The 12854-nt window shown below is 37.6% G+C and overlaps 1 protein-coding gene across 5 annotated transcripts in view; it reads right to left on the bottom strand.

The window, feature by feature from the left end:
- Nucleotides 1-12854, bottom strand: part of LOC114244022 (solute carrier organic anion transporter family member 74D) — a 78832-nt gene that overhangs the window by 19822 nt on the left and 46156 nt on the right. The gene's annotated exons all lie outside the window — the stretch shown is intronic.

The following is a 12854-nucleotide window of genomic DNA, read 5'->3' as shown; positions in this document are numbered from 1 at the left end:
ACTATCCTAACAATATGTTTATTTTTCTCGTAATGTTTATAGATTTCCACGTAATTTATTTTTACATGACCACACCTCTCGCCGTTAATACTGATAGTTTATTTATATAAGAGCACTGTTGGCTCAGCGTTCTCATAGGTGTGTGTGTGTGTGTGTGTGATCTATTTATAAATAGGCAATGACGGAAAAACAGTTCAGTGCCTTCGTCTCTTCTCTTTGTCAACCGAATATCTCTTATTGGTTTTATGGTCAGTGAAATTTATTGATATAATAAAAAAATAAAAAAAAAAATCATCGCTGTTACAAGAAAAAAATTAATAAATTTAATGAATCGAAATCTTGAGCCGTCGGCGATTATTGTCGAATTTAGACTGCTCCACGAACATCCACGTCGTATCTAGTTCGCATCTAAATCTGAGATCTAAATGAATGATGAACTTTTTTTTAATATATTCAATATTAATTTCAGTAACAAATTGCCAGCACAATTTGTCAGAATACTTAAGGCTCAAGATTTGTGTTTCATGTGAGGAATCTCAGCTCAGCTCAGTTTTGACACATTCCGTTGTCATAAGTGCCATGACGAATATTCACGAGTGCTCACGAGCGACAGCTTGTTTCTCTTCTACTTTAGGTGGGAAAAGCAGCTCGCGACCCAACTGGTGACTCTTGAGGCTCATAAAAGTCACAACGTCTATTTCACTGGCCACATTAAGAACTAAAGTCAGAGCATCAGTTTTAATACTACCTATTGTACCCTCCAAGTTGTTCTGATAACCTTTGGGCAATAATAGGCCGTTTGACAATATGTACACTTGAGTTTGTGACGTCACGTCTCAAAACGGGTGGGACATTCTCGTTCTTGATATTATGATTGATATTACCAGCATCAGTCAAAACTAAACGAGCTTCCAACATATATGTATTTAGCAATAAAAGATACCAAACAATTGGTATGAAAAAACTACGGGTGCGAGAATGCGATCCAAATCTATTAAATAAAAACAATCGCATGCGGTTCGGACATAAATAGATACGTTTTTTTTTTTTCTAACGAGACGGTGACTAATAGAACAATTCTAAATGGTTCGAATGCCTACGTCTTGTGTTTCTCGGAAATCACCTGTACAAATAACAATGAATTCGTGAAGTTTTAATCGGAGCAACAGCGCGTCAAAAATTCCCATTCATTTCCTTATTTAAAAATAAAAAAGACATACCATTCAAACTTTTAGGTTTCGATAACACTAAATCCCTAAAACGCTGTGAATGTGAAATTACCAAACGTACCGGTTTGCTTTTATCGAGACAACACTTGTAAATTTAGAAACGATAGAGAGAAAAAAACAGTTCTTTGACGTAACCCAAAATAATCTAATCTCGCGATTATCCGAGTCGTAATCTGATCCAGCATTTCGCAACGGCACTGACCTATGACAAGTAACGCAACGCGTAATGATTACGGAGTAATTTTAGACGTGGCAAAAAACGTTGCACAAGCCCTAGTGCAATGTGTTGAATTGTATGCATTTAATACAGGGATGCTTCCTGTGGCACTAATAAACATATTTGCTATGGAATTATCGATAAATTAGAGCATTTACTTTATTCAAATATTGAACTACAGACAACAGTCAATTTTGTAGGTTCAATTGCAAGTGACCTAAAGTTTAAATAAGATCAAGTAAAAATACATTTTACAAAAAAAACCAGCAACTTCTGTAGGCAGCGGTTTGCCTTGCCACAGGCATTGTCGAAGTCCATGGACGACGGTAACCACTCACTATCAATCAGGTGGGCCGTATGCTCGTCTGCCTACACGGACAATAAAAAAAACAACAACACGTTTTTAACAGCTTACAGAACTGAAATCTATCTGATTAATTAGACCAGTGCAATTGGCCTCATTGTCATGTCAAAAATGTTGGACAAGGCGACTGAAAATTTTCCAGTAGTTGAACTAAACGCACACGCAACTATAGCATTGAAAGCTCTACTACATTAAGGAGTTACGATATTGAGCCTTCTGAGTGGAAGCAAACGTTGATACTACAATATACGAACATCGCCTTCAAAAGAAGTAATACCGCCAGCTAGAAACAGCAATATCAAATATTTTCTTAACAAAAATATCGATTAAAAAACATTAAGAGATTCAGACAAAAGAAAAAGCCCAAATATCCTACCTTAACAACAAAAACAACAAGTTACATCAGTAGGAGGAACCATACCTTATTAAACTTTAATCCAAATTACGATCTTCCTTTGCGCGAAGATTCGCGGAAAAGATTCAACAGCAGCAATCATGTTACGCATAAATAAAAACCACATACGTTCATAAAATTGATTATGTTATTCGCACGTTACGAACGCACGTTATTTAAGGACAAACAAGATCAACGAACTCGTAAGCGTGCTAGTTAAAAAGACTATGTCGACCTTATTAATAAACATACGGTAATCTAGGAGTAATAAGGTAGTATTATGCCTTTGAATCGACAGTCAGCTTACAAGCCGACCAAAAGAAACAAAATACGGTGAAACCTATAATAATTACACTGTCAAATCTAAAGGACACAAAATGGTAGTGGGTGGTAGGATGTCTTGTGAGTGCGCACGGGTAGGTACCACCACCTTACCTAGGCGGTACTGTTAATTTCGGGAATTAACGAAGTGACACAACATTACTATTTAAAAATGTATTTATTGCTTTTAGAAGTATTCTCCGCGAAATTTGACACATTTTTCCATACGATGGAACCAATCATTGAAGCAACCATTCCATTCGGAAGTTGGGGTCTCCAAAATGGCCGTTTTGTAGGCGTCCACAGCTTCTTCAGGTGATGAAAATCTCTGTCCACGCAATTTATTCTTTATTTTAGGGAAAGTATAGAAATCATTAGGGCTTAGGTCGGGGCTGTACGGCGGATGGTCTAATAATTCTATGTTTTCTTGCTCTAAAAACTCTTTTGTTCTGTGCGCGGTGTGAGAACTCGCATTGTCGTGATGGAGGATGATGCGGCGGTTGCAGTTCTCTTTACGGAGTTCAGAAACGACCTGTGGCAAACAAATGCTAGCATACCATTCTGCATTAACCGTTCTTTGTCCCTCAAGAGGAATAGTCGTAACATGGCCGGTTTTGGAGACAAACGTGGCCACCATTTTTTTTGCAACACTCCGTGAACGAACAATTTTTGTTGGCTTTAACTCATTTTCGAACACCCAAACTCGTGACTGGTTTTTTGTTTCGGGTTCGTACGCGTATATCCAGGATTCGTCACCTGATACAATGTTGTATACAGCATTTGAGGATCCTGCGTGGAATCTTTTGAGAGTTCTGACGCACCAAGTAACGCGAGCCGCTTTTTGCTCTTCACAGAGCGAATGCGGTATCCATCGGGAAAACAACTTTTTTACACCTAATTGTTCATGCAAGATTATTTGTATTTGACTCATGCCAATGTCTAGAGTTGCCTGAATTTCGCGCTATGTCACATGTCGATCTTCTTCAATGAGCTTACGCACAGCATCAACGTTTTCTTGGGTGACTGCAGTTTTTGGACGACCTTGACGGGGATCATCACTGAGCTTGACCCGTCCACGTTGGAACTCAGCAAACCAGCGATAAATTGTGGTTTTGGATGGGGCTTCATCATCAAATGCAGAAATCATCTGGTCAACACACTGTTTTGTGTTAAACCACTTCGAAAGTCATAATAAATCATCGCTCTTGAATTTTCTCGAGTCAATTCCATTTTCTCAACGACTAAACAAGTTTGACAAAACTTCGTGACAAGACCGAGAATCTTTTTTTAAATAAATAAATGGTATTCGATTTTTAAAACCAAGGAGTTTTCAATTAAAAAGATTTTAATATGACAGGAACAGTGGAAATATTCCATTCCCGATACTTTTAGTGCAGCCCTCGTACCTATTTCTGCCGTGAAGCACAATACGTTTCGGTTTAAGGGTGGTACTGTAAAAACTGATAGGTAGAAACTCATTCTTCCAGTTGGATGGCGGCATAAGCATTGTAGATGTCTATGGGCCCCGGTAGCCACTGAAAACTAGGTGGGCCAGGTGGGTAGGTGGGCCTAGGTGAGCTCGTCCACCTATCGAAGCAACAAAAAAAATGATTCATCAGACATCATAAGATATACAAGACAAATATCTTCCTTCTTGGAATTCGATTCTCGTGTGACAGGTTTGTCGGTCGTTCGTCTCTTATCGATTCTGCGTTGGGTTACCAAAAAACATTACAACAATAAAATTACATTTAAAGATCATAAAAGATTACAACACACACGCACAGGCAACTTCTGTTACGTGATATTTGTGAAAGAAAAAAAAAGTGAATAAATGTAATTCTCAAACTGCCTTTTTTTAGTTGAGCGAATTCATTATCCCAAAGTCAGGGAGTCTAACCACCAGATAAAATGTTTTCCGAACGTCTGAAGTAATTTTTTTTATTATTGCTTAGGTGGGTGGACGAGCTCACAGCCTACCTGGTATTAAGTGGTTACTGGAGCCCACAGACATTTACGACGTAAATGCGCCACCCACCTTGAGATATCAGTTCTAAGGTCTCAAGTATAGTTACAACGGCTGCCCCGCCCTTCAAACCGAAACGCATTACTGCTTCACGGCAGAAATAGGCAGGGCGGTGGTACCTACCCGCGCGGACCGACAAGAGGTCCTACCCCAGTAAGAAGTCTTCAGATCTGGCATTGGCAAAGTGGGATAACAGTAAATGGAGCGAGTAATTTGCTCTATAAAGTGAGGTGAGGAGGTGACGGTATTCAGAGAATATACTGGTCGCTCAAGCTCCCACTAGTACTTGTTATGATAATGATACTACATATGTTGGTATGGTAGTTTCTTTTAATTAATAACAGGTCAGCCTATCATCCAGTCGCTCGACAATTCTTGTATAGTTTTCAAGTTGCATCGATACAGTTGAAAGATGTCGAGTTAAAAATTCAATTAATATGGATGAGTTGTTCAATGCAAAAACTATAGATCGAATGTAAGCAATATTAAAAACTGTATCATTAGTAAATATTGATCACAAAGCTATGTTGGACCTCAGATGAAGAAGTTGAAAGAAATGTTCTACATTGTAACAATTTTATTCAAAATTTATTTATTTCGCAACATGTATCTAAAGTTCATCGAATTTTAAAATATGACGACACATTAACCAATGAAACACGTTTAATTTAAAATATATACAGAAATGAATATTTAAAGATTCGTGACGTAAGATTGAAATATGGAACAATGCAAATCGAATCGAATACCTTAATACTTAATTACCTGCGTAACATGGAAACAAAAATATTTTTATTTTTTCAAATCAACATGATTGTATACAAGAAAAAATTTGCAATAGCACTTTACAGAGAGCTATTAAAGTGCTTAGTACTATTGACTCCATTGAACAATAAAGCAAATGGTCTTAAAGTGTCCATGCCGTAAGCATCTTGACTCTATTTATGTGTTTTATCTATGAACACGGGCGGCCGAGTCCTTACAACCATTGTTTTAATCGTTATCGGAGCCCTTAGACTCTAACGACTTTAATGTCGCCACGTTGTGACGTGTGATCGAATTCTCATTTTTATAGAAACAACTGCTATTATACTGCTAAATAACTGCTATACCTCTCGACCATAGATTTCGGGACAGAAATAAGAAAAACGGTGGTTCTAATAGTAACCTCTCACGCCACTAGTGATAGATGCTATACTAGTAAAACACGTGTTACATACATTTGTACATTGCAGTAATATAAACTGGTTTGTGCATCAGACGTTTAATGGCAAGAATATTAGACACTCCATTAAAATCCATTAACGCAATATAACCACTTTAAAACAGATTTTTTTGATATCACAACTATAATTAAGAAAATCTCAAATAATTTAAAACAAATTTATATATGTATAGGTATATTCCTTACACAATAAGAGAATCAATGTTTCGCATTAATTGAAAGATCTTTCCCCTAAACACGAATAATCTATATATATAAAAATGTATTGATGTTCGTTAGTCTCGCTAAAACTCGAAAACGGCTGGACCGATTTGGCTAATTTTGGTCTTGAATTATTTGTCGAAGTCCAGAGAAGGTTTAAAAGGTAGATAAATTAATGAAAATGTTCGGAATTAAATAAAAATAACAATTTTGTTTTTCCTTTGATGTCCTCCCCGTCGGACGGATTCCTTTTGTTTGTTTTAAGTTTATTTTATACAAAAGTTTAGGTCTTTTATTTATCGATTGAGGCACTACGAAGTCTGTAAGGTCAGCTAGTAATAAATAGATTTTTGGAGAAGGCAAACACTCCTAAAAGATCCAGAGATCCTATAACTGTAATAATTTACCTTATTCTATTACAGTTACAGTTCAACTGTAATGTACCATTTACAAAACAACCAACTATTAATCATCAAAAGATTGAACCAACTTTGAAACTGAACGTCACAAATGAGTCGGAGAACAAGAATTAGGCCAATGGAAGAAGCCAACAATGAAATTTATCGCGGATGTTAACTCTGTAAGTAACGTTCAGGGACGATGTTATTTGAACAGAAATGTGTTAAAAATGAAGTAACATTGAGATACAATTACTTCAATGATAATCTTTAAACTCCATAAATGACACTATAACTACAAACTTCTATTACTCCACACTATAAAGCTAAGAAGAAGAATAAATTTTGTTATAACTGATACCACTTATTGTAGTTTTATACTACCGTCAACAGACATTTCTTAAATAAAAATATTAACATGTTTTAGTGTCAAATAGATAGGGACATTATATTCCAATAAAACATGGTGACAATGATGAAAGAGTTCCTGCCGAGCGCACACGGATTATGAAATATTTAATGTCTCTTTAAGCCCTGACCTGGTCATTAAAGACAGCGCAAGGGTACCCTATTTTTCATATTATTTATTAATATTCATAAAGAAACAATTATAAGACTGATAAAAAAAAAACTAGTGCTCGCCCCATAACCGAAATTCGACCATAATAAGATATCCCACAAGGTACAAATTAGTTTTGTGTGTTCTGTTTTGATATTTTGTTTTATTTTTGACAATTCGGGAAGGAAAATTGATAGCATTAAAGCCTCGTCAGCGGCAATCGGTAAAATAAGAAAATCGGTGGTCAGATAGAATCAAAATGATATTTGACTTTTTTTTCTTTTTCTCAAACTGATAGCCTTGAGAGGCTATGTCAGCGTAACCCAACGTGTAGGTGAGTTCTCAGGGCACAAACCAGGAGCCGTTGCTAACACTGGCCCTAGCAAGAGCAGTGCTTCGCAGAATCTGCCACCGGATCGGAAACGCGACCCACTGAGAAGATCCGGCGAGAAACTCAGTGGGCTGTGTCTATGGGTTAGGTTACTCGCGAAACCCTTCGTCGCAAGCGACGGGTTCGACAAGAAATTAGATAATTTTAGTTTCCTACCTCTCGAACTATTTCGCTAGGGCTATTAAACGAAATTTCACAAACACACTTTTAAGTTTCGAAAATAGATCATACAATAAATAATAATAAATAATAAATATTTACTAACAGTCACGCCACGTTAACTGGTCCCGTGATAAGTTCGTAAAGAACTTGTGTTACAGGTACCAGATAACGGAAATAAATATAAGATTTTTATTATACACATATTTAATATACATCCATAACCCTGGAAAAGACATATATATTTATCATACAAATATCTTCCCTTGGCGGGATTCGAACAATAGGGGCATAAAGTCCATCCGTGACATAGAATAGTTGATTCTCGAACACTTCAATTTAACTGGTGATGCTTTTGATGTTACTGCACCTGCCATGCGATGTATTATAGTAACTGAATGATTGTTGAAAGTGTATAAAGTTGTTTCAAGAAACGTCATTTTCGTCGACTTCAAGTCGTCCGATTACTTTGAATATTTGCGCGCACATCAAGTACCGATGACAATACAATAATTGTATAACTTTACTCTAATGTCATGACCAGTATCGACAGGATAAAAAATTTATCAAAATAATCGTTAGTTCGATTTGCTATTTAAACACATTTTTTAGTCTTTAAAACTACATACTATTAAGAATTATTTCCCTTCGGATATTTAACCAAAGTCTAGTGTATCGAGATCCCACGAAATAGAAAGGGTACATCTGACGTTATGCTTATTATTTCGTGAAATATTATTCAACCACTGCAAATGAACTCAGCAGTTTTTATAATAGTTAAAATAGATATCATTTATCTATGTGTACAAGTAACAATATAACTTTATTTATCTTAATGTACGTATTGTATACATTTAGTGCTGATTTAATTTTTCGTAGTGTTTATACCTTTATATTAATTTTATTCTGTTTTGCATACTCTATACCTCTCCCATTTTTCTTTACTAGTGGTTTGCTGGAAGAAAACTTATGAGTTTTAAACAGCACGACTTTGCACATATTATTTAGGTAAAGGCAATTTTTTTATAATCTACCCAAACGGTCCTTTCGCCGATGTCGATTTCTATTGGAGTTACTTTAAATAAAACTTGTCCCACAAGAAATACAATTATTTTCAAACGTAATCGTTTATTTCAATAACAAAACATATAACATCTTATACCGGATAAAGAAATCAGATTAACGTAATTTATTCCATTAATATGATTTCTGGTATTGTTTATGTAGGATATTTTAAAATGGTCAATTTGCTTGCGTGGGCCATTCAAAGGTCGTCCGCGGGCTGGGTTGTGGCCCGTGGGCACAATCGAGCAACCTTGATTTAAATGTTATTTTCAATCAATCCGTGTATTTATTATTTTATGTGTATGTATGTAGAATGACCGAGCAAATTAAGGCAGCTCTAGCCGGCTCATCAATGAGTGCATAAGAAAGGCGATACGCGAGTAATGACGACGTCCTATTAAACGCACCACCACCCGAACTAATGACCACGCCAAGAGTGCAAGCGACTAAGAAGAACAATTAAGTAATAATAAATACCACTGGTCCCAAGGTAGCCGAAATTCGACTATAATTAATTGAAATTATAAGTTTGTACACTATTAAAATTCTATTGTCACAAACTATTTATTATACTTTTACAATCACAGATTTCGCCAAGACTACACTACAGATAAATAACATTAAAGATTAACCTATTCTCAATTTGACTACAGACTTTAAACAATATCAAAAGTTTGACAAAAACGCAAAGTAAATACATGGTAGTGTGTGTTATGTTTTTCTTATTGATTTAATGTATTATTAATGCATAATTAAAAAAAAAAATTAGCATTCTGCACTCCTTCTTTATCTATATATATATAAATGAATTGCTGTTCGTTAGTCTCGCTAAAACTCGAGAATGACTGGACCGATTTGGCTAATTTTGGTCTTGAATTATTTGTGGAAGTCCAGAGAAAGTTTAAAGGGTAGATAAATATGAAAATGTTCGGAATTAAATAAAAATAACAATTTTGTTTTTCCTTTGATGTGTCCCCCGTCGGACGGATTCCTTTTGTTTGTTTTAAGTTTATTTTATACAAAAGTTTAGGTCTTTTATTTATCGATTGAGGCACTACGAAGTCTGCTGGGTCAGCTAGTCTTTTCTATAAGTGTTCTATAATTTCATACTCCTCCATTCGCGCAGTTTTTTATAAAAAGGGGTACCAAGTTTTTGCTTCAGGTATATATATAAATATCATTATGACAGAAGAATCAATGAGAACGCACCCGCGTGCGTCGACAAGGCGTGACGTAAGAAACGAAATTAGGGCAATATGAGCCGCGGAACTGTGTAACGAGCTGAAATTGTCGCGGAGACGTCCCGGCCCACTGACACACTTGAGCCCTTGACGCAACCGATACACTCGAAATAGCAGTTGCACGTCCGACAATGCATATTGACAAAAATGACATATGCGTCATGACATATGCGTCTAACATATGCATACGGACAAAAAAGCACTTTTGCGATGATCCATCGGATGAGCTTTCTTTTCATTTTCCGATATATAAATATTAGAATATGTAAATGATATTATCGGAACTGGAATTTCAACATAGCAAACACGTCCAAGTTGAGAATATTAAATTTAATTCTCTAGCAACGGTCCTGATTTCGGTACCGTCCTGAGAAGAACACGCAAAATAGACTCAATAATTTTTATTGCATTAGATAGACAGACGAGCTTCTCAGCTCCAGAAATATCTGAACGTGAAGGTCCAACCTACCTTGCGACATTTGGTCCAAGTCTCAATTGTTTTGAATGATGACGATAATGATGATGACACAAAACGCCCTCTACTACCTCAAATGACACCTTCGATTTATAAGAACTGATATGACAAATAATACCTGAACTTTGTATATTGATAATGCTTATTTACCTCAAATGACAAAACTTCGATTTATAAGAACTTATATGACAAAAAGTACCTAAACTTTGTACGTATTATTGATAATGTTTAGTTGTAAGCGCGTTCAACACAATCATTGCCCGAGCGAATATAAAAATAATGACGCAATTTCATTATTCACAGACCGACCAGCGATTATCACTTTCGAACAGATTTCTCTAACGTACGTACACGAAAATCAGACATTCTGAAAAACATAACGACCCCTCATATGAGAACCACGCACGGACATCACCTTTCAGATTTTCTGTAGAAAACAAATGGATACGAGTCTTTATCATGATCCTCAAACGCCAAAAGTTTGAGATCCACCGTTTTCTTATTAAATTCCGAATAAAGCGCAGGATCACTTTTAGCGGAGCCCATAAACATTACTGGAAAAAAACGTCAAAAAAACTTCGCTATTTCTAAAATATTCAATCTGAATTATTTAGCTTTTGGAAATAGATAATAACTCTTTTTTTTATTGCTTAGGTGAGTGGACGATCTCACAGCCAACCTTGTGTTAAGTGGTTACTGGCGCCCATAGACATCTACAACCGTAAATGCGCACCCACCTTGAGTTATAAGTTCTAAGGTCTCAGTATATATACAACTCGTCATCCCTATTAACGTTTAAGATGTTTTGTCTGGATTCTCCGGTAGTCAATCAACACGAGATGGATCGTGAATCAATCTCTCCGCTTATGCTGATAAAAAAAACTCAGCGCGACAACCCTAATATATTACGTGCGAACGTGTTTACCGTACACTGCCATTTGTTTTTACTCGTATATTACACAGTGAGAGCAGAGCAATGCATTTAAAAATCGAAAACAAACACGTAATCTTGAGCCGCGTACCGACCACGTTACATTCTACTTTTCGAACTAGTTTCAAATAGAAGAGAACTAAATGATGCCTGGCTATCGTATTTTAACGGTGGTGAAAAGAAACCCAATCAGCGGTACGAACAATCGTTCTACTTTGAGAGCTTCATTAACGCTATCCCAATATGAACGAAGTTGTATCTTACGGTAGCTCATCATTCAATCTGAGTATGAGCGTAGGGAATTGCACTATAATCGCCCTTTTTTTCGGGCCAGGGCCAAACCTCATACGAGCTATGTGGGACTTGACTATCTGCAGATGTTGGAAGCAGACCGCGGGCCCAAAGAGTTTTAAGGCCCTACCGCACTAAACGACTCCCCTGCACTCTTACACCCGACGTCCGATCTCCGTCCGGGGTCAGAACCCGGTCAGAGTAGGGGGCTCCCGCGATCAACACTACAACCAGACTCGCGGCGCCACCCCGAGGACGCCCGGCCGACGGGTCGTCGAGGCGATAGTCGACGACCAACGACGCCGGTCTCCGCGGTACGGCGCTCCTACCAGGCCGCCCAGGCGTACCGCTGGTGCACTATGATCACCTACCCCAAGGCGTGAGGACGAAATTCTCTTTGCGGACTTTAACTTAGCGTTATTATACTAGACACGACAGTTTTCCTTCGAAACGTATCAAGGTAAAGACTTTACCAAGAAGTATATGGTGCAAGAACTCCTAGTTTTACGATTTACCCACTAAATCTCTCGCCGGATCGCAATTCCGTTCCAGTGGTAGGTTCTGCGAAGCACTGCTCTTGCTAGGGTCAGTTTTAGTAATTCTCTCATGTTGAGCCCGTGGTGTCACCCTACTCATCTACGCGTAGCTGGAATAGCCTCTTAGGCTGCTAGTGAATAGGAGGGGGAAACGAATACGATTCATAAAAATTTAAACCTCAAAAAATTAATGCAAAAAGCTTGCACGAAAACGCACCTGTCAAATCATTCTACTTTCAACATAGCCCTGACTCGGCATTTCGAACTGGCATAGACAAAACAAAACGTGTGCAAGCCAAACATATTTTTTCAACTCAACCTTATTGTAAACCCAAACAACTGGGTTTGTTTTTCGATTTTCTACCCGCGTCTCGAACGAGAATCTTGTTTTTTTTTTGTTGTTGTGTAGATGGACAAAAAGCTCACCGCCCACCTAGTGTTAAGTGATTACCGGGCTTGTGGAGAGTACTTAACGGTAGGCAGCGGTTTTGCTCTGCCCCCAGGGACATTGCTGAAGTCCCTGGGCGACGGTAATCACTCACACTCACGTGGGCCGTATGCGCTTACAAGGGCAATATAAAAGAAACCAGAGGAAATAGACATCAAAAGCGTTAAGGTATCCAATTTGAGACATGAATTCTCAGTTTTATAGCACAACGGCTGTCCCGCCCGTCTAACCAGAACGCATTACTGCTCGCGGCAGAAATAGGCAGGGTCAATTGATACCGACCCGTGCGGGCTTTCAAGACGCCCTGCCCAACAGCATTTTTTTCTAGTGAGGACACTGTTACCACGGACGAGTGATGAGTGTATCTTTACTCACCTTTCCTG

The sequence above is a fragment of the Bombyx mandarina genome, chromosome 05 (genome assembly GCF_030267445.1).
Source record: "Bombyx mandarina strain Sakado chromosome 05, ASM3026744v2".
Lineage (NCBI taxonomy): Eukaryota > Metazoa > Arthropoda > Insecta > Lepidoptera > Bombycidae > Bombyx > Bombyx mandarina.
Note: the sequence above shows the minus strand (reverse complement) of the source record. Positions and strands in the feature narration are given on the sequence as shown.